Raw genomic sequence first — 23,742 nt, 5'->3', positions numbered from 1 at the left:
GCCAGTTGTCGAAGTCCCCGTGCTGCCTGCGGGGTTTCTCCAGTCGGATCCGGCTGTATCTGGCGCAGGCGGTACAAAGATGGAATCCGACTCTGGAGACGGCTTGATGGACGGCTTGAGGAGGCGCTGGAGGGAGACGCCAGTCGGTATGGCTTGTCGGGTGGAGCCGATCCGTGCTAGGGCATCTGCTTGGTCGTTGTCGGCCCTTGGCACGTGAAGGGACTCGCACCCTTCGAAGTATCCGCTTATCTGCTGGACGAGGAATCGATAGCTCGCCATGTTCGCGTCCTTGGCATCCCAGTCGCCAGACGATTGCTGGACCACCAAGTTTGACACCCAAAATTTTATCTGGCTTTTTCAAAACTTTTTCTTGTTTTGAGGGAAGTGATTTGAATTTTTTCTTCTAAAAGAACTTTCCCTCTCAACATATTTTCTTTCATGACTAGTGCTTCATTTTTTGGATTCACTCAAAACTTGATTTTGGTCTTGGAGGTTTTCCTCTTTTATTTGGACTCAAACCAAAATGTTTTTCTTTTGGAAAAATGCCTTTGGGAAAATTTCTTTGAAAATACTCTATAGCTTTTGGAATAATCCTTTACCACTTTCAACAATTCTCTCTTGCCATGGCCTTAGTGCAAATCCACTCTCCTAACCCTTCCCTGTCACGACCGGATTTTCAGGATATAAATTCCCAGAAAAACGGTCTGTGAGCTCACCAGCCCCAGGATTACTGTTAGCTGATGAGGTACCAACTTGATACAAGAACTCCAACCAAGTACAAAAAAATGTAGTACAAGACCATTCAGGCCTAGGAGTACAACATTTGGTTTCTAATGATCGAGGGCGGAAGCGATTGGATACATCTGTGTCTATGGGACTCCATTTCCCACAAGAACAGCTGACCAGGATAACTCCTATCTTCGCGAAGCTGCACACGTCAACGTGTAGGTTCCGAGGTTGTCACCGCGATGCTTAACTCCGAGCAAGGAATCTGGCCAAGACAATAGCCAGTGACAAGCCAGTGAGTACGTTTGAATGTACTCGCAAACATTAAGAACACGGGTATAATAAATCAAAAAAAACATGCTCTGGATTATTATGTGATCACACGTCTGTCACGAAAAGGTACGAAAACCATGATGCACACATGTGGTTAAAATAATTCAAAGTAAAATACTGGGGTGCCAAACGAGTGTCTGAAAGACTCCTCGAGCGGAAAATGCGGAAAAATAATACAGGTGCCAAACGAGTGTCTGAATGACTCCTCGAGCGGAAAATGCAGAAATAATAATGCCGCGGTCGGGCGTCGGGGCGACACCACATAAAGGGCTTATAAAAGTAAAAGAACAACAAGCATGCCGCAGTCGGGCATCTAAGCGACACCACAGAAGGGGCTTATAAGAAAATAATCACAGCGAATATCCAGGAGGTAGGACCATCCCAGGGATACTCAATAATATACGTAATATAAATGGTTAGTCCAAAATAATAAAGATCATAATCCATAGGTACCATAATCATAAACAGTATTTAGTAAAGTCGTTTCTCCATCCGAAAACCGATAATTTAGCCAAGTCGTATCTCCATCCGAATACCGTTACAGAGTTCTAGTTAAATCGTTCTCCATCCGAATACCGTTACCAGACTCAACTCAGACTGTGGTCTTTACTCAAGAACATGACTATCCAACAGGATATATCCTCTGCAGAGGGAGTACCATTCTCCACGAGTAACGGGATTACTTAGTCCCTCGGGACTAATTCCGTCTACGGTCTTTTGATTGAAAACACGCCTGACCTGCACACACCAGCTTAACTCACCAGTGTCTGGAATCACCCACGACACCTGCCAAGCAAAAATCTAAGTGGGGAGGCTACAACCTCGACGTAGCATGGGATCACAAAATTTATACCGCGCGCAAACTGGGGAAGCTATCCCCTTCGGCTACAACCGAAACACCCATGCCCCGGACCGAATGACAGGCTTTAATCCATGGCCATGGGACCCTCATCACGGCCTCTCTGTACGGTGTGTGCTTTGGAAAGGGGTTGACAACCTACTGAACCATACCCTGTCCCCTGCAGGGACAAGTGGTGGTACCAAAAAAAGGAAGCTATTGATCAAGACTCGGTCTACAACCGACTCAGGTGGTCCAAGAATCCACCAACCATATTACCACTAGTGAAATAAATCACCACTCCTCGAGCCTCACCATGCTATGCCGGGCATACTCGTCTTGACGAGGGATTAGGGACAAGATCGTGTCTACCCAAGACCACGACTTTCCCGGCTTCCTACCGGTGTGCAAGAGAAGCTCACGAGGATGATCCAAATCATTTGTGTATCCTTGCTGACCACAAAACAACTCCAAAGTGCACTCATGCACGAGACTATACCGATACATAAACTACCACATACTCCAAGTCACAAGGTGTTGTGATCGCATCAAAACACCTCAACAAAATATTATGCCAGAGTTCAGAAATGCTTGCCTTCAAGAGTATGCAAAGGATGCACTTATTGGAAGCTTTCCTTTTCCTCCAAAAATCCTATTTTGCAAAATACACAAATACAAATATTTCAAACACAGTACCAAAACCTGTCTCAAATATTTTTGAAATAAATCTTAAAATAAACTAGATGAAATTTGAGAGAGGTAGGAAAAAGAATCAACTCATTTGGAGTTTTATTTTAAAAGTTATAGCCAGTAAAAGTTTGGTCAACACTGTTTTTAAATAAAAAAACCAGAAAAAGGAAAACGCTTCGAGGGAAATACGCTTTCGCAGCAGAGAAACATACGCGGGGTTTTGCGCCTTCACTTAAACAGAGGGAGGCCGGACGTGCGAGTCGCTGACAGTGGGTCCAGAGGGCCCACTAGTCAGGTTTGACTGGTCTCCCTCTCCCTCCTTTCTCTGTGCCCGAACGGTGGCGAGGCTCCGGCGGTCGCCGGCGACGAACGGCGGCTCCTCGAGGGCATCTGCGGGCAGGGATGGGTTGGCTAGACCGCGGCGATGCTCTGGGTGGTTGTTGGGTCGGCGGAGGTGGAAGGAGTCGCCGGCGGCGAGCTCCGCGGCGGGGGAAAGCTACGGTGGTGAAGTGACATTTGGGTTCCGGTGATCACCGATCGAGCTTGGGTAGCTGGGCAGTTCCGCAAGACTACGGGGAAGTTCTTGGTGGCGCTGGATTGGCGAAAGGGTGGCCGGCTGCGACGAATCGCACCGGAGCTTCGCGGCGGCCGAGCTGGCCGGAGTTGAGGAAGACGGCCACTACGGGTCGATCTACTGCGTGGGAAGCTCTACGGGGTGGGTCTGATGTCGCCTGAATGCTCGGAGGGGCTCGGGGTTCCTTTATATAGGCGCTCGAGGTCGGACCGTGGCGGTAGAAGATAGGATCGCCGGCGACAGCCGTTGCTGTAGTTGCAGGGCATCGTGGCGGCGACGAACGCGTCCCGACGAGTGGGAGGATAAGCACGGCCTGTGCTTCGAGGCAGCTGGCGCGCGCTGGTGGTTTGGGCGGCGCCGTCCACGGCAGAATCCGCTGCCGACGCCGGCGTGCCGCCAAGGGCGTGGCCAGCGGCGCAGCAGGGCGTCAGAGATAGCGTGGAGCAGGGGGCGGCTAGTGCGCGGTTCAGCGATGCAGAGGGGGCCAGGGTCGGGTCGCGTCGAGTGCGGTAGTGCGGCGTGTCGGCGTAGTGCGCGCGCGTGCAAAACATGCGCTCTGGGCGCGCCCAGAGCACGCACGGCACCTGCTCGACGAAATGCCAGCGCGCTCTAGAGCTCGAGGGTGGGGCTGGCACTGCACAGGATGGAAGTAGGGGTAGCAAGACACTCAGTGGACAAGGTGGATAGGTCAGGGGTCCAAGTCCAAAATGCAAAACCAGAGAGCTTGCCAAAAATGACTGTGCACACCAGGTGTTCGACATAATGTCCAGTGCACTTAGGCAACTCTTGGAGTGGCCAAAATCTCCAGATCAGGGTCTCTTTAGATGCAGGAGATGGTGGTAAGGTTAGTTTGGCAAAAACAGAAAGTTGATAGTGCAAGCTTTGCAAAACTCCAGTTTTGGACAGAAAGAAAAAGGGTTTAAAGCATGCACTTCAAAGCCTCTAATGAGCCCAATCTCCTGGACTTAAGAGTTTGGTAGGGAGGGCTACAAGTAGGAGAAAGCTCAGGGTTACTAGAGCAAGGAAAAATAAGGTTGCAGTACAAATCATCAAATTGGACCAGAATGCAAAAGAGGCTGATCCACTCAAATTTTCCAAAGAACATCCCTGGGTTTTTGCTTGAAGATGAATGGTATGCATCCACTGACATCTCCAAACACTTGGAAGAATTTTTAGAAGAATATTTAAATGGGTTGTAGTGCAAAAGTGCTTACTGGACCAGATTGTAAAAGTTGGTGTAGAGCTCAAAATCTCGAATGGCCAGAAGGTATTCTTGCACAAAAGTGATGTGGAACCATCACATGACATCCCCAAATTTTGGTGGAATTTTTAGAAGCATTTATCAAATGGTTGCAGTGCAAAAAGGAGCTCCAAATTTATGAAAGATCATTTTATAAGAATTAAAACTTATGAAAAAAAATTATGCAAATAAATCCACTGATAAAGGATTGATTTTATAAAGAGGGCACACAAGTCAAAAATACACTTTGAAGGTTTTTCCCACAAGAGGCATAAATCCAAAACCACAAAAGGTAAAACTTGACAATTGGAAAAGTTTTATTTCCTGGCAACATTTTAATAAATAAAAACAAGGCCAAAATTTTGGGGTGTCACATTCCCTCATCTTTGGATCATGTTTTGCATCCAATCCAGCAAGTTGAACCTCCCCATATGATTATTTTCCATTTAAATCTTATCAAAACAATTTCTGTCCTCTATTCTAGCCCTTGGAGATTTACAAAGGAACTACCCTTTCTGTTTTGATTTTTGCCCCCAAACCTTTTTCCCTTCCTAGTCCTTTGAACCCTCAACCAAGATCCATGAAGATCCAGTAGTCTTCAGTTCAAATTTTTCAAACTATACTTGCTGCAAGTTTGGACCAGATTTGTCAAGTTTGGTGAAATTCATTCAAATCTTTCTCCAAAAATTCTGAGTAAAATCAGGCAGCCTCTGGGTGCATTGAGTGGTCACCTCACCAAGTCCCAGCCCCAGGAAAATTTTTCTCCTTGCCAAATCATTCTGTCGAACACCTACTGGACACTGTTACTGTCATTGTTCAGTTAAGTTCAGAAAACAGTTTCAGTGCACTGTCGTTTTCTTCAGTGTTCGATCTCAATCTCGCCAGTGTCGCTGTGTCGCCTTGCTCCCCGTCCTCTCCCCGTTGTTCCTGCGCCGCACGATCCCCTGGAGTCTTGCGGACGTCGGCGACGAGCAGGAGGAGGTGCGCCGCCCCGTGACCGACGCCAGCGGCGGCTTTGCGGCCGCCAGAGAGAGGCGCGGCGCAGACGGCGCCACCCAGCGCCGCCCAAGCCACCGGAGCTCGCCGCGTGGTCTTCCACTCCCCAGAACGCGCTGCCACTCTCGTCGTGAACCGCTGGGCGCGGAGCGCGCTCTTTGCCGCCGTCGTGCCCGTGCGGCCACCCCACCGTGGACCGGCGCCATTACGCCAAGACCGACCCAGTTTAGCAGTGGAACGACACCAGTAAACCTCACTGATGCTGCCAGGCCACTCAAACCCCCTACTCAACCACTGCCTCGCCGTAATCGCTCACCGGAGATTTCCCGTTCACGGCCATCCCCTCGAATGGCCTATAAATAGAGGCCCCGAGCTCGAACTCGAACCCACACCATCTCTGCACTCCACCAAGACCCTGCCCAGCCACTGGAAGAGCCCCGAGGGAGCCTTCTTCCCCAGCTCCGGCCGCCGCGACCCGCCGTGGAATCCAGCTCGATTCGCTCCCGTGCGTGCACCTCTGCCTCCCATCTCTTGCCAGTAGCTTCCACATGCATTCACTCGTCTGACCCGCGCTTCAATTCGGAGTTTGCAGCACTCACCGGAGTTCTCCACCATCACCTGAGCCGCCGTCCGCCGGAGAAAGTGTCACCGTCGACGTGGTGCTCTCCGTCGGTCGAGTCCACCACCCACCGACGCAGAAGGACACGCTGAAGCTCTTGGTACACTCCGATCTCCCTGTCTCGCCGTGGTTCGACGCCGGCGACCTCCGCAGCCTTCGGGCGCCGGCGAGGTTTTTAAACCTGACATGTGGGACCCCCTGTCAGCCGCTCTTCTGTTTCCCCTCGCGAAACGTTTTCTGTTGGCGCCTTCGGGCAAATACGTCTTCCCTTTGAGCTTGCGCGTTTCTTTCCGAAGCGTTTTCTGTTTTCTCAGTTAAGCCCCTGGAACTTTTCTGTTTCATTACAGATGAGTCCCTGGACAGAAACCTTTATAACTTTTTAATAAAAGGTGATTTTTGAGTGATTCTTTTTTTGTCAGTCTTGTATTTTTATCTAGTTTTTTATAGTAATTATTTGGAAATTTTTTGGAAAAGTTTTTATCCACGCGTTGGTTTTCACGTTAGTGCCCGTTTTCGTTATGCCGTAGGTTCCGGAAGAGGTGACGGAGCCGCGAACTTCGCCGAGCTAGACTCCGACTTCTCCGAACCAGGCAAGCATGTTTGAACCTTTGATATGATAGGTGTTTTGCATGTTTGCGTGAGAGGTTGTGCGTGGCATATGAGTATCGGTGAATACCTCGTTGCTTGTGAGGCAACTACCCGCATGTTCCAAATTTGCGATGATCTCTGGTGAGAGATGGCCTAATCATGTGGTGACATGAAGGGCAGCAAGGTGGTACTGTTGTAGCATGCCAGCCTTGCGTCATCCGACCAATTCCGACGTTAACGTGGACGGAGTCACGTTAACATTCTTCCCCCTTCCGTGCTACCACATGTTTTCTGCCAGAATGCGGTTTAGTAAGTTGGTAACTTCTTTTCGTGTACACACCAAACAGAGGGGCCGGGATGATGGTTCCATGGCCCTGGATTAAAGCCAGTCATCCGGTCAGGGGGCATGGGTGTTTCCGGTTGGGACCGAGAGGGGGCACCCCTTAGAGCGCGCGTATAGAAATTTGATCCCATGCTACGCGAGGTTGTAGCCTCCCCGTCTCAAGGTTTTTCTTGAACGTTGCCGAGGGTGATCCCTGGCTTCGGAAATGTTGAATGGGTGTGTACTGGTTAGATGTGTTTCTTCCAAAACACCGTAGACGGAACTAGTCCCCGTGACTACTGAAATCCGTTGGCTGTGGTTAAAGTACAAACTCTGCAGAGTCAAATTCTTCCGAGTCATCGTATCCATAGTCAAGTATCGTGATCAGTGTATCCATGTCTATGTCATAATCTCGTGGTATATCCTTCGTTCCGGTAAGCAAGCTTGAGTAGTAGACTTGGCTGAACGTTATTCCTGTGGATGGACTAACCCTGTTGTTTACCTCACGTCTGCTTATTCTCTTGATATGATTTATAATTCATGAGCTACTAAGTTATGAATATAAGCCCTTTATGTGATGTCGCTCAGACGTTCGACTGTGGCATGTTCTGTCTCTTACCTTCAATAGAAGCCCTTTATGTGATGTCGCTCAGACGTCCGACTGTGGCATGTTTTGTCTCTTACTTTCAATATAAGCCCTTTATGTGGTGTCGCCCTGACGCCCGACTGCGGCATTATTATTCTTGCAGTTTCCTCTCGAGGAGTCATTCAGACCCTCGTTTGGCACCAGTACTACTATTCCTGCAGTTTCCTCTCGAGGAGTCATTCAGACCCTCGTTTGGCACCCAGTATTTAATTTGGGATTTCGGGAGGACTACCGCCCGACCTCTCTATTATTTTCTCATGCAATTATTGTCTCTATGTCTGAACGCACTTGTTATTCCGTTCTTATGCTTCATGTTTACATTTGTTATATCTTATGTCCGAACTGTCTTGCGAGTACTTTCATAGTACTCACCTGGCTTGTTGATTTGGCCAGATGTTGACGAAGGCGATCTCTTGGATGAAGAGTTTGATAGCGCGTCCGACGCCTAGAGGAGTCCCAGTTAGTCCTGTGCGATCCCGAATATTGGTCACTTGTATTATATACGCTTCCGCCACCCGAAATAAGTCTCCTCGAGCCTTACTCCGACGCTCGAAGAGCTGTAGTTCTCAGGAGTCATATCACCCACTTCGCGGTGATATTTCCACCATCGTTGTTATCGTGAGTTAGTAGTTATGCCACCCTATCTGCCGTCTTGTTTTATCGGCGTCCATGTAATAAATTGTTGAGCAGTCTCCGCTCAACCTTGTATTATATTCAGTACTCCTGGTATTTTTCTTCTGTGACCAAGATATTGTCTACCAGTGAGAAGGAATTCTTCTTTACTGTTCCGTAAAAGGGATTGGTCTCTCAATAATTATTTTATTGAAAAATCGGTCGTGACACCAAGTCTGAGTCGCCGTAGCACAGGATCCGGCGTATGCCGAGTTCTTTGGCTAGCCGGAGCCCGTGTACGAGAGCCTCGTATTCGGCCACGTTGTTGGAGGCAGAGAAGTGTATCTGCAGCGTGTACTTGAGCTTGTCGCCTTTGGGAGAGGTGAGGACGATGCCGGCTCCCAAGCCGGTGCGCATCTTGGACCCGTCAAAATGCATCCGCCAATGGGTAGAGTCGGGAGCCGGCGGTAGGTACTGGGTCACGGCCCAGTCGACGAGGAAGTCGGCCAATGCTTGCGACTTGATGGCGGTGCGGGGTTGATAGAAGATTGTGTAGGGCGCCAATGCAATGGCCCATTTAGCCACCCGGCCGGATGCATCTCGGCTGCCTATGATCTCGGCGAGCGGGGCAGTGCACACGACCGTGATGGGGTGCTCTTGGAAGTAGGGCTTCAGTTTCTTGGTAGCGAAGTACACCCCATAGCACATCTTCTAGTAGTGCGGGTAGTTTTGCTTTGAGCTGGATAGTACTTCGCTGAGATAGTATACCGGCCTCTGGACTAGCTGGGCTCGGCCTTCCTCCGGGCGCTGGACCACGACAACAGTGCTGACGACTCGGCTAGTCGCGGCGATGTAGAGGAGCATGGGCTCCTTCTCAGTCGGCGCTGCCAGGACAGGCGGAGTGGTCAGCATTTTCTTCAACTCATGGAAGTCTTGGTCGGCTTGATCATTCCACTCGAAGTGAGTGGACTTCTTCATGAGTCGGTACAGGGGAGAGCCTTCTCTCCTAGTCGGCTGATAAAACGATTCAGGGAGGCTAAGCAGCCAGTGAACTTCTGCACATCTCGCAGCTTGGTTGGAATCTCCATCCTTTCGATGGCCTTGATCTTGACAGGGTTGCATTCGATGCCGCGCTCGGAGACCAGGAAGCCTAGCAGCTGGCCGGCTGGCACTCCGAACACGCACTTCTCAGGGCTGAGGCTGGCCGGCTACGCTTGTCGTCGGCTTGACTGGTGAAGACGACGTAGGCGGCATGCTCTTCGGGGAATTCGTCTTGGATGGCGCCGACTGCCGGCCGAGCCGTCGGCTGCTGGGGGGCTGGAGGCGGCGGGCCGGGAGGCGGAGGCGGCAGCATCCCTTCGCCCTTGGTGATGCGGGTGAGCCAGTGGCATTTCCGGGTTGTGTGGTTGGACGGCTTCGCGCCGCTGTGGAACTTACAGGGGGCATCGAGGGCCTGTTCGTAGGAGAAAGCCGGCTGCCAAGGCGGCCGGCCACCCTTCTTCTTGGGAGCGGGCCGTTGTTCGGGCTGCTCATCTTCAACGGTGGCCACCTGCCGACTGGAGGAAGTCGGCATGGGGGCCTTGCGCTTGTGGTCGTTTTGGTAGGGGCGCCGATTAGGGTCGCCAGCCGGCGTCTTGGGAGCCGGAGCAATCACCTTCCCCGAGGCGTCTACTCGGAGTTCGGTCTTCATTGAGGAGTCGGCGGTGGCGTACTTATCGGCGATGACCAGTAACTCATCGAGGGTAGCCGGCTCGTTGCAGAGGAGTCGGTGCTTGAGGAGGGTGCCCTCTCGGCACCCGGCGGTGAAGTACTCGATGGCCTGGACCTCGTGCACCCCCTCGCAGGAGTTGCGGAGCTCGGCTCATCGCGTGAGGTAGTCGCGAGTCGACTCGTTGGGCCCTTGGACGCAGTGGGAGAGCTGGCGAGGCTTGGGAGGCCGCTTGTAGGTGCTGGTGAAGTTGCGGACGAAAACTTCTGTGAAGTCCAGCCAACTATTGATGCTGTAGGGATTGAGGCTGTTGAGCCATGTGCGCGCCGTGCCCTGCAGCATGAGGGGGACGTACTTCACGGCGACGCGCCAATTGCCGTTGGCTATGCTGACGGCCGTGGAGTAGTCGATGAGCCAATCTTCCGGCTTCACTGAGCCGTTGTACTTGGGCGTGTCTCTGGGGAGCGAGAACCCTTTGGGGAAGGGCTGGTCGCGGATGCGGGGGCCAAAGCATGGCGGCCCGACATCGTCTTCTTCTTCTAACGCCAAGGATCGAGCAAGGCGGTCGATCCTGTGGCGGGCGTCGTTCTCGCCGACTCCTTCTCGGCGGCCGAGTCAGTCGCCAAGGGTCGGGTGCGTGATAGGCGGTGGAGTGAGGCATCTTTCTCTTCGAGGCGGGGGAGGAGGCAGATTTCCTTGGTGCTCTACTACTCGAGGGCGGCCCTCCGCGTCGTGCTCGATGGTGATGCGAGTCCGGCTGCGGCTGGCAGCCGGCTCCTTGTCTTTCTTCTGGCGTGCGCCACTCGCAGTCGGCGAGCGGGACGTGGCGGCATGCTCCTGGCGCGGGGGATGGCTATCAGCACGGGCACCGGCTTCGTGCCGTTCTGCAGTCGCGTCGATCAGCTGCTGGATCCGTCTTGTCATGTAGGGGAGCTCGTCGGCTCCCAGCCCATTGAGCTCTTCTGCGGCCGCCTAGGCGGCTCGCAAATTCTCGAGCGGGGTGGCGTAGACAGGGCGATCTGCCCCCAGCATGCTGGCGACGGCCGCGCCGTGCTTCTGGACGAAGCCAGCTCGGCTTGGGCCGCTAGGCGGCGCGGTCGACTTCGCGCTGGTGGGCCTCGGTGAGGCGTCTCGTGGAGGCTATCTTCTGGCCCTCCGTGATGATGGCGAGGCGGCGTGCCTCCAGGGTCTCGGCGTCGGCATCGGTCGGGATGGGGATGGAGAGGTCGTGCATCGCCGCTTGCATGGCGTCGTGGGCGTTCTCACCCGAGTTGGCGACGTGGCTGATGACCAGCACTTCGGTGACAACGCTGCTGCCGCTGTCAGCTCGAGGGAGGGGATCGTCGAAGACCACCACGTCGGAGGGGTAGGCCTCAAGCGATGCTGTGTGGGAGTCGACAAGCATCGGGTCGGTGGAGCCGACCGACTCCATGTCTGCAGCAGGCTCGCTGGAGATGTGAAGTTGGTCGAGGAGGCTGACGAGGCGGCTCTCGGGGTAGTCCGTGCCTACGTCGGACGCAGGCTCGTCGGAGATGCGAGTCTCGCCGAGCAGATCGGCGAGGCAGCTCGTTGCGCAGGCGTCGTCGACGCCTTGCAGCGCGTCGAGGCAAACGCCATCGGGCGCAGCAGGCTGGCTGCGCTCGCGGGGGAGGAAGAGGGTTCCCGTCCAGAACAGGTCTCCGGATGACGGTGCACCTGGCCCCACGGTGGGCGCCAAATGTCGGGTGGTTGGTGCGACATATGCCAACGGGTGGCTTATCATTGTGGGTGCCAATAAAACGTCGCCGGTGCCTGGAAACGGGATGAGGCGAAGACATGCACGCCGGCGGATCTTACCCAGGTTCGGGGCTCTCCGAGGAGATAACACCCCTAGTCCTGCTCTGCGGGGTCTCCGCATGGTCTCTAGATCGGTGAAAGTAGCTACAATCGCTCCTAGAGCTCTTTGGTTCAAGGGAGAAGAAGAACAAGGCTAGCTCTCTCTTCTCTCTATCTATGGTGTGTGTGCTATGCTTAGAAGCCAACCCTTTGCATGGGTGCTCCGGGGGGTTTATATAGGCCTACCCCCCGGGGGTACAATCGTAATCCGGCTGGGCTCTGGCCCCAGCCATCAGTGTCTACGCTCGCCGGCTTCTCCGCCGGCTGTTGGGTCCCGCCGACTAGGTGGGTCCCGCCGGCTGCCGGCTTCTTGGTCGACAGGCCGGCCCCATCGCCTAGTGTCTTGTTGGCGGCTGCTTACTGTAGCCTCGCCTCTGATGAAGAGGGCTTTGTCGAGGTAAGCGTGGCTACAGTGGGCCGCCTCGGGGGCTCTCACTGTAGCCTTACCTCGTCTTGTCTCCTTAATGGGGCTCCTGCTTCGAGGAAGGGAGTTGCCGGCTTCTGGGGGCTGGCTACACCCTTGGCCGACTGGGAAAGGCCGGGCCGCCTTCACGCCTCTCTCTAGCTGAAGGGGCCCGCCGCCCGTGGGCCGTACGGGAGTCTGTCATGGATGACGTTGAGGCTAGCATGGCTACAGTGCCGAGCCGCACGGGAGACGGGGGTAGTGGGCCGCACTGTGGCCACTCCCCGTCTTGTCACCGTTATGGGGGAGTAGCTTTGGTGGTTGTGGTCTCGGCCGGCTTCTTGGAGTCGGCGCTCTTTGAGGCCGGCTTCTTGGAGTCAGCCACCCCGCGGTTGTCTTGGGGAGGGAGGTCGCTTGAGGCTGGGCCGCCTTCTGTGAGTCGGCTCCAGAGATAGCCGGCGATGGAAGGGGGTCCAATGCTTGGAGCGTTGGGAGGCCCAAAGGCCTGATAATTTTTCTGAAGAGCCAGGGGTAGTCGGTTAGGCTACCCGTGGCCATTTACTCCGACACACCTGACCCTCAAGTAAAAATAAACACGCAAGCGTTCATTGCCCTGCCTGCTTGCATCTCCTCTCCCCTTTCCCTCTACCTCGATCCCCTTCCTGCAGCGCTAGGGTTCCTCCAACGAGCTGTCGCCACTGGTGGCATCTGGCCTAGTCCTCGATGATGCTCTGTCCAGCTAGGCTACATGGCTGGCGCGTAGGGCCAAATCTCCCAGGCTGCTCCTCCCTCTGGCGCTGCCCCTCATTCTCATGGTCTCCAGCAGCTGCTCCACTGTGGTCTGTCCAACGCACTACTCCGGCGGGCGCCGCACAACTACGGCTGATGCCACACTGCGGCAGAAGGCACCTTATTCCCCTCCCCTCCTCTTGGGCCATGGCCTTGAGGTGCTGTTAAAGGATGAGCTCATCCAACAAGGTGAGGTTCTCCTCTGATTTTTTGCCAAATTTTCATTCTGATCCACTATACGATGAATTGCTATGAGTTGCTTCTGTTGCTGCTATATGATGCATTGCTATGAGCTGCTCCTGCTGCTGCTATATGATGAATTGCTATGAGCTGCTGCTGCTGCTATATAATGAGTTGCCATAAGCTGCTCCTGCTACTGCTATATGATGAATTGCTATGAGCTGCTCCTCCTGCTGCTATATGATGAATTGCTATGACCTGCTGCTACAAAATGATGAATTGCACACTGCTGTTGCTGCTGCTGTATGATGAGTTGCTATGAGCTGCTGCTACTGCTATATGATGCTTTCAGGTGGTGGTGCTATATGATAATAACCAGCCACTTGGACCATCAAATTTCAATAAATAATTGTTCTTCATTTAAATGTGGGTCATGCGTTCTTCGTTTAAATTAGGCAATGGGATCTCTATGGAAGACATTGACCAAAGTAGATTGTGCCAAGTAGATGGTATCTTTGTATTTGCATTTTGAACAAATACTGATGTTCTATTTTCCTATCATATTAATTACTGCACTGGGTTCAATTTGTGATGTTTGCAAGTCAAATTAATTTTCATATGGGCAGAAAAATGACAAAATATAATGCAATCTAGACTTTTCACTGATCATACCAAAGATAAGCTGAAAAGGAAGGCAATGAAAAGAACTGGTTGGCTTATTACTTGGAGCTTATATTCATAGGTGCTTATTTTCTTAGGATAACTTGTAATAACTGTCCCTAAGAAACTTGACTAATATAACTGACATACAAATAACATGTCATGATGATTGCAATGGAGGAGTGACCTACCATAGCACACTGTATAGGCTCACCGCTGCCTCTTCGTTTTTTGCGATGTTCCATGAAATTGCGACATACATCTTGTACTTTTTCATTGCGTAACCCTTTCTGCAAGTTGACACGGCTAATTTCAGACATCTCTACATGATAATACATTGCATATCCCTTACGCATATTTAAACCACCAATTAACGATTGTGTGCGTAGCATAAACTAGCCATGACTCTGTGTGCTGGACTAGCAGGCACTCTAAGGGAGCCTAATGTAGTGCACTGGAATTCCTACATGCCACCTACGATTTTGTGTAATGTACTACCTCTGTTCCTAAATATATGTCTTTGTAGAGATTCCAGTATGGACCACATACAGATGTATATAGATGCATTTTCGAGTGTAGATTCACTCATTTTGCTCCGTATGTAGCCTATAGTGGAATCTCTAGAAAGACTTATATTTAGGAACGGAGGTACGAGGTAGTATCATGTATGACATCTACATATCTAATTTAGCAGCCAGTAGTAGAAATCATTGTCTGCACAAAGGGATTACTGGTCGAAAATCCTAGCAAAGCACGCTGGCAGGCACACAACAATACAAGAGAAAGAGACGCACTTACAAGATCATAGCAATGCCTCAGTCCAGGATCTTGGTTGGCCAAGCTATTAGATCCAGAAGAAATATCATCCTTGTAGTTTTTGCCAGCTGCATAACAGGTAACAACGACCTGTTACTATATTTGAAGTACATCGGGCAGGTGATGCTGGACGGGTTTAAAGGAGACAAGTACCTAGGCCGTGGCGGGTGCTTGGCATCTTGCCAGACGGTGGGAATCAGGTTAGAAACGCAAGGGTGATGACGCTGCGCTGGCTGTCGGGATCTGGCAAGGAGATCTAGAACCGTCGAGTAGGGCGTTTGTGGAGCGGCTCCGGTAGGGTGGACTACGGTGTGGGCGAAGCGGATCTGTGGTCGTCGACGAGGGCATTGGTGAAGCTGCTCCGGTGGTTGGGTTAAGGATGGTGTCAACGATGCGGATCTGCGGCCGTGGAAAATACGCCAGAAGCTGCTCCGGTAGGTTGGATGAGCGTGCGACGAAGCGGATCTGAGGCCGTGGACTTGTGAGTTGGCAAAGTGGCCCCGGTAGGGTTGAGAATGGTATAGGCGAAGCTACTCCGGTAGGGTTGACGATAGTGTCGGCGAAGCGGCTTCGGTAGGGTTGAGGAAGGTGTCGGCGAAGAGGATCAGAGGCCGTCGAGGGGGGCGTCGGTGGGGCGGCTCCGGGGGGTGTGGACAAAGCGTGTCTGGTGGGGAGTATGAATGAGCCGCTGTAGATGTGCTGCGGTTGACGAAAGTACCGGCAAAGCAGATACGGTGCTGTGGACAAGGTCGGCACTGAATGGGTTGTGGTACAGTGGTGGATGAGCAGTCTACTTGTTTCTAGTGGAGGTGGGAGGGGTAGATGCGGCCGCAGAAGCAGATCCAGCGAGGTGGACGCCGCTGGCAGTGGATGGGCTCTGGTACGCCGGTGGATGAGCAGTCTAGGGTTTCGAGAGGGGAGGGGTAGAAAGGCCGATGCAGTAAGGACGGCGTGATGTAAGATGCTCTGGTGCTGTGGAGTTAGTCATTTTTGCGGGAGGGGGAGAGGAAATGGGGGTGCCGTGTGGTGGGGGGAACCGGAAGTTACCAAAGCAGCCCCGACCTATTATGTAGATGAGGTCGGTATTGTAACTGTTGTTCTCCGTGCACCAAGGACAAAAGGGGAATTTCGCATGCTAAAGACTAGGTGGCAGAAATTTTAGAAGGAGGCGGGAGATTTTGCCGCCCGCGGGATCGTTCGTATCCAATTTCAACTAATTTTGGACCGTGCTAGCGGGAAGGTCATGCGAGACTGTGTACACGGGGCACGCGTCAGCAGTTAATAACTGGTGTGAAGTCCACCCTAGAAAAAGACAATAACTCGGGATGATGTGCCGATAACTTGGACGTTCACACGGGCGCGTCCAATCGTACGGGTGTAGAGGCGCGTTCACAAAAAAGGGATCAAACGCTCAGCCTATGTATTTCTCGTGTAAATAGATAATTTAGTGCCATTGGTTATTTACTTTAAACATAACGCATTGACGTGTTAGTGTAGAGGCGCACAAAAAATGATTAGCCAAAAATGGATATTGTAGTCCGCTACTTAAAAGTGTTACCTCATATGATTACATAGCCTCCATTTCATAAATTGCGCACCCGTTGAATTCATATATGAATATTACATATATTTCTTCATAATAGAACCTTAAATCATCCAAGACTAATGAATTTGAATGCAAGAGTAACAATGGTACATGTACATGATAGCTACATTGGTTGTTTGAAGAAACATCACTGTAACTTTGGCATGCACAACTGAAATGGTTTATTTAGATAGAAAAAATGTGATATCTGAGTGTCCAATCTTTATAGCGTTGAATCGATATTGTACCTTTGGCCACGATACAAAGTAGATATTGATTTATGTTCAAGCGATGCACGTCCATGATTGCTAGATAGTGATACATGAATGAATTGTGCAATCTCTCTCACACACATACATATCTCAGTTCCCCGTGGGCATCAGAATCACACACGCGCACTTTCTCTCCCTCCATCAAGGTTAGAATTCGTCTTTCTACCCTGTCCTACAAGTCTCTCACACAGAAACACACACGCTCTCTCTATCGAACATGCCCACCTCTTTAATTCCGCCCACCCACAGCCACTAATGTCTCAAAGTATAATTATGTCTCTCACACATATGCCTAAGGTTAACTCAAGTTCCGGAACCATATGAATACATATAATGAGATTCCAGCAGAGCACCTTTTGTTTTGAGATTTTGCTCTCTCTCTCTCTCTCTCTCTCTCTCACACACACACACACACAGACAAACACACACACACATGCGCGCGCGCGTAGACATTGTTTCTCGCTTCATTTTTTCCGGCACTTGCATGCACACCGTTTGTTTATCTCTATGATACTTTAAGTATGCCTGACACACATGCTATCTACCTATCCCTTAATATAGATATGTGTCACACAAACTCCTTCTCCCTACTAGCAAGATGCCCATGCGTTGCATGGAACATGAAGATGCATTTGTATGAGTAGTAAATATTGTCGGAGAAAAGGATGAACGAGGGAATGCCTTATTTGCAAATGTGGAGAGGGGCGTGGGTATCTTCTTGTGAAATTGCCATAGTTTCCTTCCTATCCGTCAGATATAAATCGGATGGCCTATATTGCAGGATGGAAGGAACACCATCATCACCAACTATGTTTTTATAAGAGTAGAGATATGTAAGTGTCACTGCCTCCACACACACACACACACTTCCCGACACCGAAGGACTAGGCTGACACCTCGATCTTGATACTAATGTATCGACTGGCTTCTCTCTCAAACACACACACACACACACACACACACACACACTACCCAACACCGAAGGAGTAGGGTGGCACCTCGATCTTGATAGTAATCTATCTACTCCTCTTTCAAACACACACACATACACACACACACTCGCTAGTTGTGCCTCTGTGCCTACCGCACACACTCTCGATACGTCTTTCTCTCCCTCCCCCTCCCCGCCCCAACCCCAACAATGCCAACAGAAGGGTGACAACTCGATCTGATCTTAATCTGTTAATTGGTTTCTCTCTCAAACATTGTGTCCTTGCTCAGACACACTCGATACGTCTTTTTCTCCATAGCCCCTCGATATGTAGACTTCTCACGCGCGCACAGCTGTAGTGACGATGACGCTGAACCCAATGTGCCTTGTTTTTAACGGCCTCTTGTGATAGTTTTCACCCCGTTTTCTGTTAATTAACAAGGCAACCTTTTCTTTGTTACTACTAGTGAATCTGAAATCATTCGGGGCAGACATAAAATATATCACTTCAACCCAATTATCGCAATAACTATTTTAAAAGAAACTAGCTAGATGCCCGTGCGTTGCACGGAACATCAAGATGCATTTGTATGAGTAGTTTATCTTGTGAGAGACTAGCAAGATGCCCATGCATTGCACGGAACATCAAGATGCATTTATGTGAGTAGTTTATCTTGTGAGAGAAAAGGATGAACGAGGGAAGGATTTATTTGCAAATGTGGAGAGGGGTGTGGGTATCTTTTTGCAAAATTGCCATAGTTTCCTTCCTATCCGTCAGATGTAAATCGGATGGCCTATATTGCAGGATGGCAGGCACACCATCGACACCAACTCTGTTTTTTATAAGAGTAGAGAAAAGGATGAACGAGGGAAGGCCTTATTTGCAAATGTGGAGAGGGGTGTGGGTATCTTTTTGACAAATTGCCATAGTTTCCTTCCTATCCGTTAGATATAAATCCGACGGCCTATATTGCAGGATGGCACGCACACCATCATCACCAACTCTGTTTTCTAATCCCTCCGTTCCTAAATATTTGTCTTTTTAGAGATTTCAACAAGTGACTACATACGGAGAAAAATGAGTGAATCTACACTCTACATACACATCCGTATGTGGTAGTCCGTTTGAAATATGAAGAAGACAAATATTTAGGAACAGATGGAGTATAAGAGTAGACATGGAGATATATCTCCAGCATGGTCTACAACAAAAATGTGCTGGACTGGTTAGTGCCGGATGCTCGCAACGCGATGACCTGAGTTAGAATTCTGTCTTTAACTTTAGATTTTTCTATTATATATTACTTATTTAATATATACTTCTTTCGTTACTGTACTCACAGTGGAACCCACAGAGTACTTAGAACACAAGATTAACGATGGACTTGTTTCTTTTTAACTTTCTGTATGAAGCTGTAGCCACCCTGCAAGTCACGTGTACATTGTACATGCAATTAACTTTTTATAGAGGGAGAATCATACACACAATTAACTCAAATGGATTGGACGTGACTATTATTTCCAGCATCACAGCATCTCCAACAGTAGCCGGCAAATTTCCTCCCGCTTCCTTCCGCGGAGGACAACATCAAACGCCAGCGGCATACATTTTCACAACTCTAACCAACTAGATGAAATTCGTGCAAACACTGACTGTTTTCATATAAGCATGAAGGATTTCGTATAAAAAGCCGATCTTCATATAAACATGATGGATTTCATTACATTTACATGAACTAAGCGGTGCTAATCCGGCTCTCTTGGTATAATTAATACTCCCTCCATCCGGAAATACTTGTCCTAGAAATGTATCTAGACTTATTTTAGTTATAGATACATCCAATTTATCCATTCTTAGAACAAATATTTCCCGCCAGCCGGAGAGGGAGTACCTAATCTAAATGGCCGCCCGCGGATCCCTTTGTCTTCCTCATGTCCGGAAGACACTTGCTGGGTCAACGAAGGTCCTCGGAAGAGACGAAGCAGCAAAGAAACCACCTGAATGCACAGTCGTCGCCTCGGCGGTGGCCTTCATGGGACCCAAGTGGCAGTGGCCTCCCGTGTTCTACTTCTCCTTGATGATGGCGGCGGACACGAAGCGCTGGCCACCGACTCGTCGCTCTCCATGCACCCGGCTTTTGTCTCTGCCTGCATGGCGCTGCCGCAGGCACGGGAGGCGCACCCACAGACACAGGAGGCGCGGCCACCGCAGACACTGGTGGAGTGATATCATGCGGCAGCGACGACGTCTGTACCGGCGTGCTCGCCCTCGTGCTGGCGTGGAGCAACTCGCCACTCCTCATCGAGCTGAACTGGAGCGGCGAGTTGCTAAACCACGCGCCATCTTGGGGCGGGATCTGGCTCCGTCGGGCCAAGCGAGGTTGGTGAAGCACCGAACGGCCTCGCCTATATCCGGAGGGCTCGGCATGCCACCCAGCCGGGTAGTATGCCGGAGAACGGCTCCTCGAAAGCCATCGGAAGAGTGGAGAAAATGGTGAAGGAGGAGATGGGGGAGCGGCGGAGGGGTGCGATTCTTGCCCACTGTCTGTCTGGCCTCGTTTAAATAGAGGGCGGACGGTAGGAGCTTGGCCGGCATCTGGCCTCGTTTAAATTAAGGGCGGACGGGAGGAGCTCGGCCGGTGTTGCGTTTAATTCCGGTCCCCTCATGAGCGGACGTGTGGCCGGAGTAGGTTTCTTGGTTTGCACGCGGGTTTAACGGAGGGGTTTGATGGAGGCGAGGAGGCATATTCAGCGGGCGTGTAGCGGGCGGCATAGTACTATACGATTTGACAGTGGGCGGCGCAGTTCCCGATACGGCTTTAATGCCGACGAGGGAGGGGGTAGCGGTTCCCAAAATGTTGAACGGCCAACGATGCATCCTCCTTCAATTAGCATCGTGAATGCATGAGGAAAGTAATGGGAGGAGGACCGGGAAAAAATGCTGCACGATGTGAATGCAACGCAGTTTGCACTCATATAAAGGCGCCCCTCCATTCCAATGCATCTACCACATCGTACGCACATAAGCATTTGCCTAAGAACCTACACTAAGCGCAAAAGTGCTCACTCCAGACCCATGGCGGGGATGCGCGCGAGCGACCAGCGGCTGTGCCAGATGGTCCACGACGTCGGCCTGCAGCATGGCGCCAAGGATCGTCTCCAGACGGTGTAGGCGACTGGCTGGTGGATGGCCGCCGTCGATGCCAACTGTGACTCTCAGTTGGACCAGATGATCGTTGCCACCACCAAGTTCACCGTCCTCAAGAAGCTCGCGGACGACATCGCCGTACTCCTCCAGCCCGCGCACCCGGGCTCCTCATTGTCTGCCACCCTAATCGGCCTCCATGGCCAGAACCTCTTTCAAGCAATGGTGGCCCTGCGACTGCCCGCCAACGCCGCGAAGAATGTCCACCTGGAGGTTGCGCTCTCCGCGAGGCACCTCGCCCTGTAAGAATTCGTGGACCTACACATCGACATGTATGAGCAAATCGTGTACATGGGTATCTACAAGGCCAGTGAGGACACTACAATGTTGGCCTTCCTCAACCGGCTGGAAGCCTTGGATGCCTTTGCTGAGAAGCACCTTGACCTCGCCACAAAAGCCACCGCTCCTTAGCCGCCGGTTGTTGGCCCGGCGCACTAAGTTGAGGAGGAGGAGGTCGTACGTTGATGGATGCATCTTTCTTCTTGCCTCCTTAACCACCACTGCGATCGCATCATCGTGGCCTTAATTCTTATTGTGCTATTGCATTCTCGTTCCAGTCAATACCGACATGAGCGATCCCTTTGCTTAATTATATGCATCACTGTAACTAGTACTCCATCCGTCAATTTATAAGTTGTGCTTACCTTTTCCATCAACTTCGTGCAACGCACGGGCATCTTGCTAGAAACACTAGAACATGTCGGACCGCATGTGACCAAACCGACGATGCGCCAACCTAGCTACTACGTACCCTGCTTATCTGGCGGAAATAGCCCCGCCCTAGCGTTTCCAATCGTTATTTATATCTACCAATCGTGCCAAGGAGCAGAACCAAATGTTACAATTTATACATGTTTCTCTACTCCTACTCCTATAAAAGACTCAGTTGGTGATGGTGGTGTGTCTGCCATCCGTCGTTTCTGACCATTAGATCTGCATCTAATGGCTGTGAGGTAAGTTGTGGCATTTTTGCAACAATAGCCCACTTCTCTGCTCCAATTTGCAGAAAACCCCTTATTATCTTGAAAGCAACCACATCCCTCGCTCACCTCATCAAAACAGCCTGAGAAATATATTTTGAGTGAAAAGTAATATATTAGGAGTATATCAAAACAAGAGTGAGTTTTTCAAGTTTGTGAACAAGTACTACTATTCTACTACTTTGGATCCGTCGCAACACACGGGCACATTGCTAGTAAAAGGAAAAGGCCAGCCGCGTTCACGTCGCACCCCCACACGCCCGGGAATCGGGAGTACTCCACGGCCCGTCCGGCATGCCACATAGCTAGGGAAGGTGTGTTGCCTAGCATTTTCACTTTCATGTGGGACAGCCGTTGAGCAAACCGACTATTGGCAAACCGCACCCCGCCTGCCGCCGGGTTGGAAAACAGAAACGAGGGGAAGATCTAGCCGTAGCACGGAAGCCAGGAAATTTGGTGTCTGATGGGGCTCGTTGATAGAGTAGGAGCATTCCGTACTACTACTCTTACTAGTACGAAGTTTGTACTACAACTAGTACTACCACTATACAACGAGGTACATGCATGACACATCATCGTAGGAACAAAAACGGGAAGATTTTTTTGGGGTGATTTATCTGTTTTTTCAGTCAATGTAGTATGAATAATATGATGTAGGGGGGCACCCATGAAGCTTATGTGGCTTGGTTGCATGGCTACGAAAGGTTAGAGAAAAATAAATAGATAATGTGTTTAGGATGCACTCCAATAAATAGATATACTTTGGATCCATTGCAACGCACGGGCCGGCACATCTATACCCCTACTAGCAAGATGCCCATGCATTGCACGGAACATCAAGATGCATTTATATGAGTAGTTTATCTTGTGAGAGAAAAGGATGAACGAGGGAAGGCCTTATTTGCAAATGTGGAGAGGGGTCTGGGTATCTTTTTGTGAAATTGCCATAGTTTCCTTCCTATCCACCAGATATAAATCGAACGGCCTATATTGCAGGATGGCAGGCACACCATCATCACCAACTCTATTTTTTATAAGAGTAGAGATACTAGCAAGATGCCCATGCATTGCACGGAACATCAAGATGCATTTTTTTACAAAACACCTGTTGTGATTGACCCATGCAGGAGTAATCCCATGTGTAAAAACTAATGATATCTCGAGAATTTTATCAAAAAAATGATATCTCGAGAATTTCATTGAAAAAATGATATATCGAGAAAGATAAGAGATAAGGTGAGGAGTGGGGCGTGGTGGTGACTGGTGGTCGGACTGGGCGGAGGTATGGGGATGGATGGCACCGGCAGTGGCCACCATGCCAGATTGTTAGAGACTTCCTTTTTTAGATCGGACGGTCTATATTACAAGATGGCAGGCACACCATCATCACCAACTCGGTTTTTATAAGACTAGAGATAGTGTGTGAATAACTTTGAAAGTTGGTCGTTGTATGAAGCCAATCCGACGGTACAAAGATGGCAAATCCGAGCACTACTGGCCGTTGGATATCATCTACATTCCACCAGATTCTGCCTCATGTAGAATCTAGAAGACTCCATGGTTGAACTTAAGCATAATGCACAAACATGAAAACACAAGCACTTCTCCTTTGTTCTAGAATCTTCCATATCTTAATTGCCCAAACTTCTTTTTTCAAAATGAATTGTCACTATTTGTTTTTACTTTATGCTTTACAATGCACAATTCCATTAATATTTAAATAGTTTTTTATAAAACTAATTGATTTTGAACTAGATGAACTATAAGAATTAAACGAACATCTACATCATGCATATATGACTCAAAGCTTACATTCTATAGTGTGTTATTTATTCATAATTTGGTTACCAAATCTCATGCGTGCAATGCACGTGTACCTTACTAGTTAGTAGTAGTAAGAAACAAATTCTAGGTTTGGCACGAGCTCGTACTGCGGGAGCACCACAAGGCCTGCCGCAGGGTTACATTTTCCTCTCGGGGCCCACGGGACTGAGCTTCAGTTGCTTAGTGCACCGGCCTATGAGTCAATGACAGCGGACCTTAAATGCGGCTGGCCCACATGTCATTCTCATGGTGGTGGCGTGGTTCGCGACTTACTCATTTGAGTTGAACTGGCCGGTGGTGGCGTGGTCGTGGCGAGGGTGCCACAGCTGG

The sequence above is a fragment of the Triticum aestivum genome, chromosome 5D, assembly GCF_018294505.1.
Source record: "Triticum aestivum cultivar Chinese Spring chromosome 5D, IWGSC CS RefSeq v2.1, whole genome shotgun sequence".
Taxonomy (NCBI): Eukaryota; Viridiplantae; Streptophyta; class Magnoliopsida; order Poales; family Poaceae; genus Triticum; species Triticum aestivum.
Note: the sequence above shows the minus strand (reverse complement) of the source record.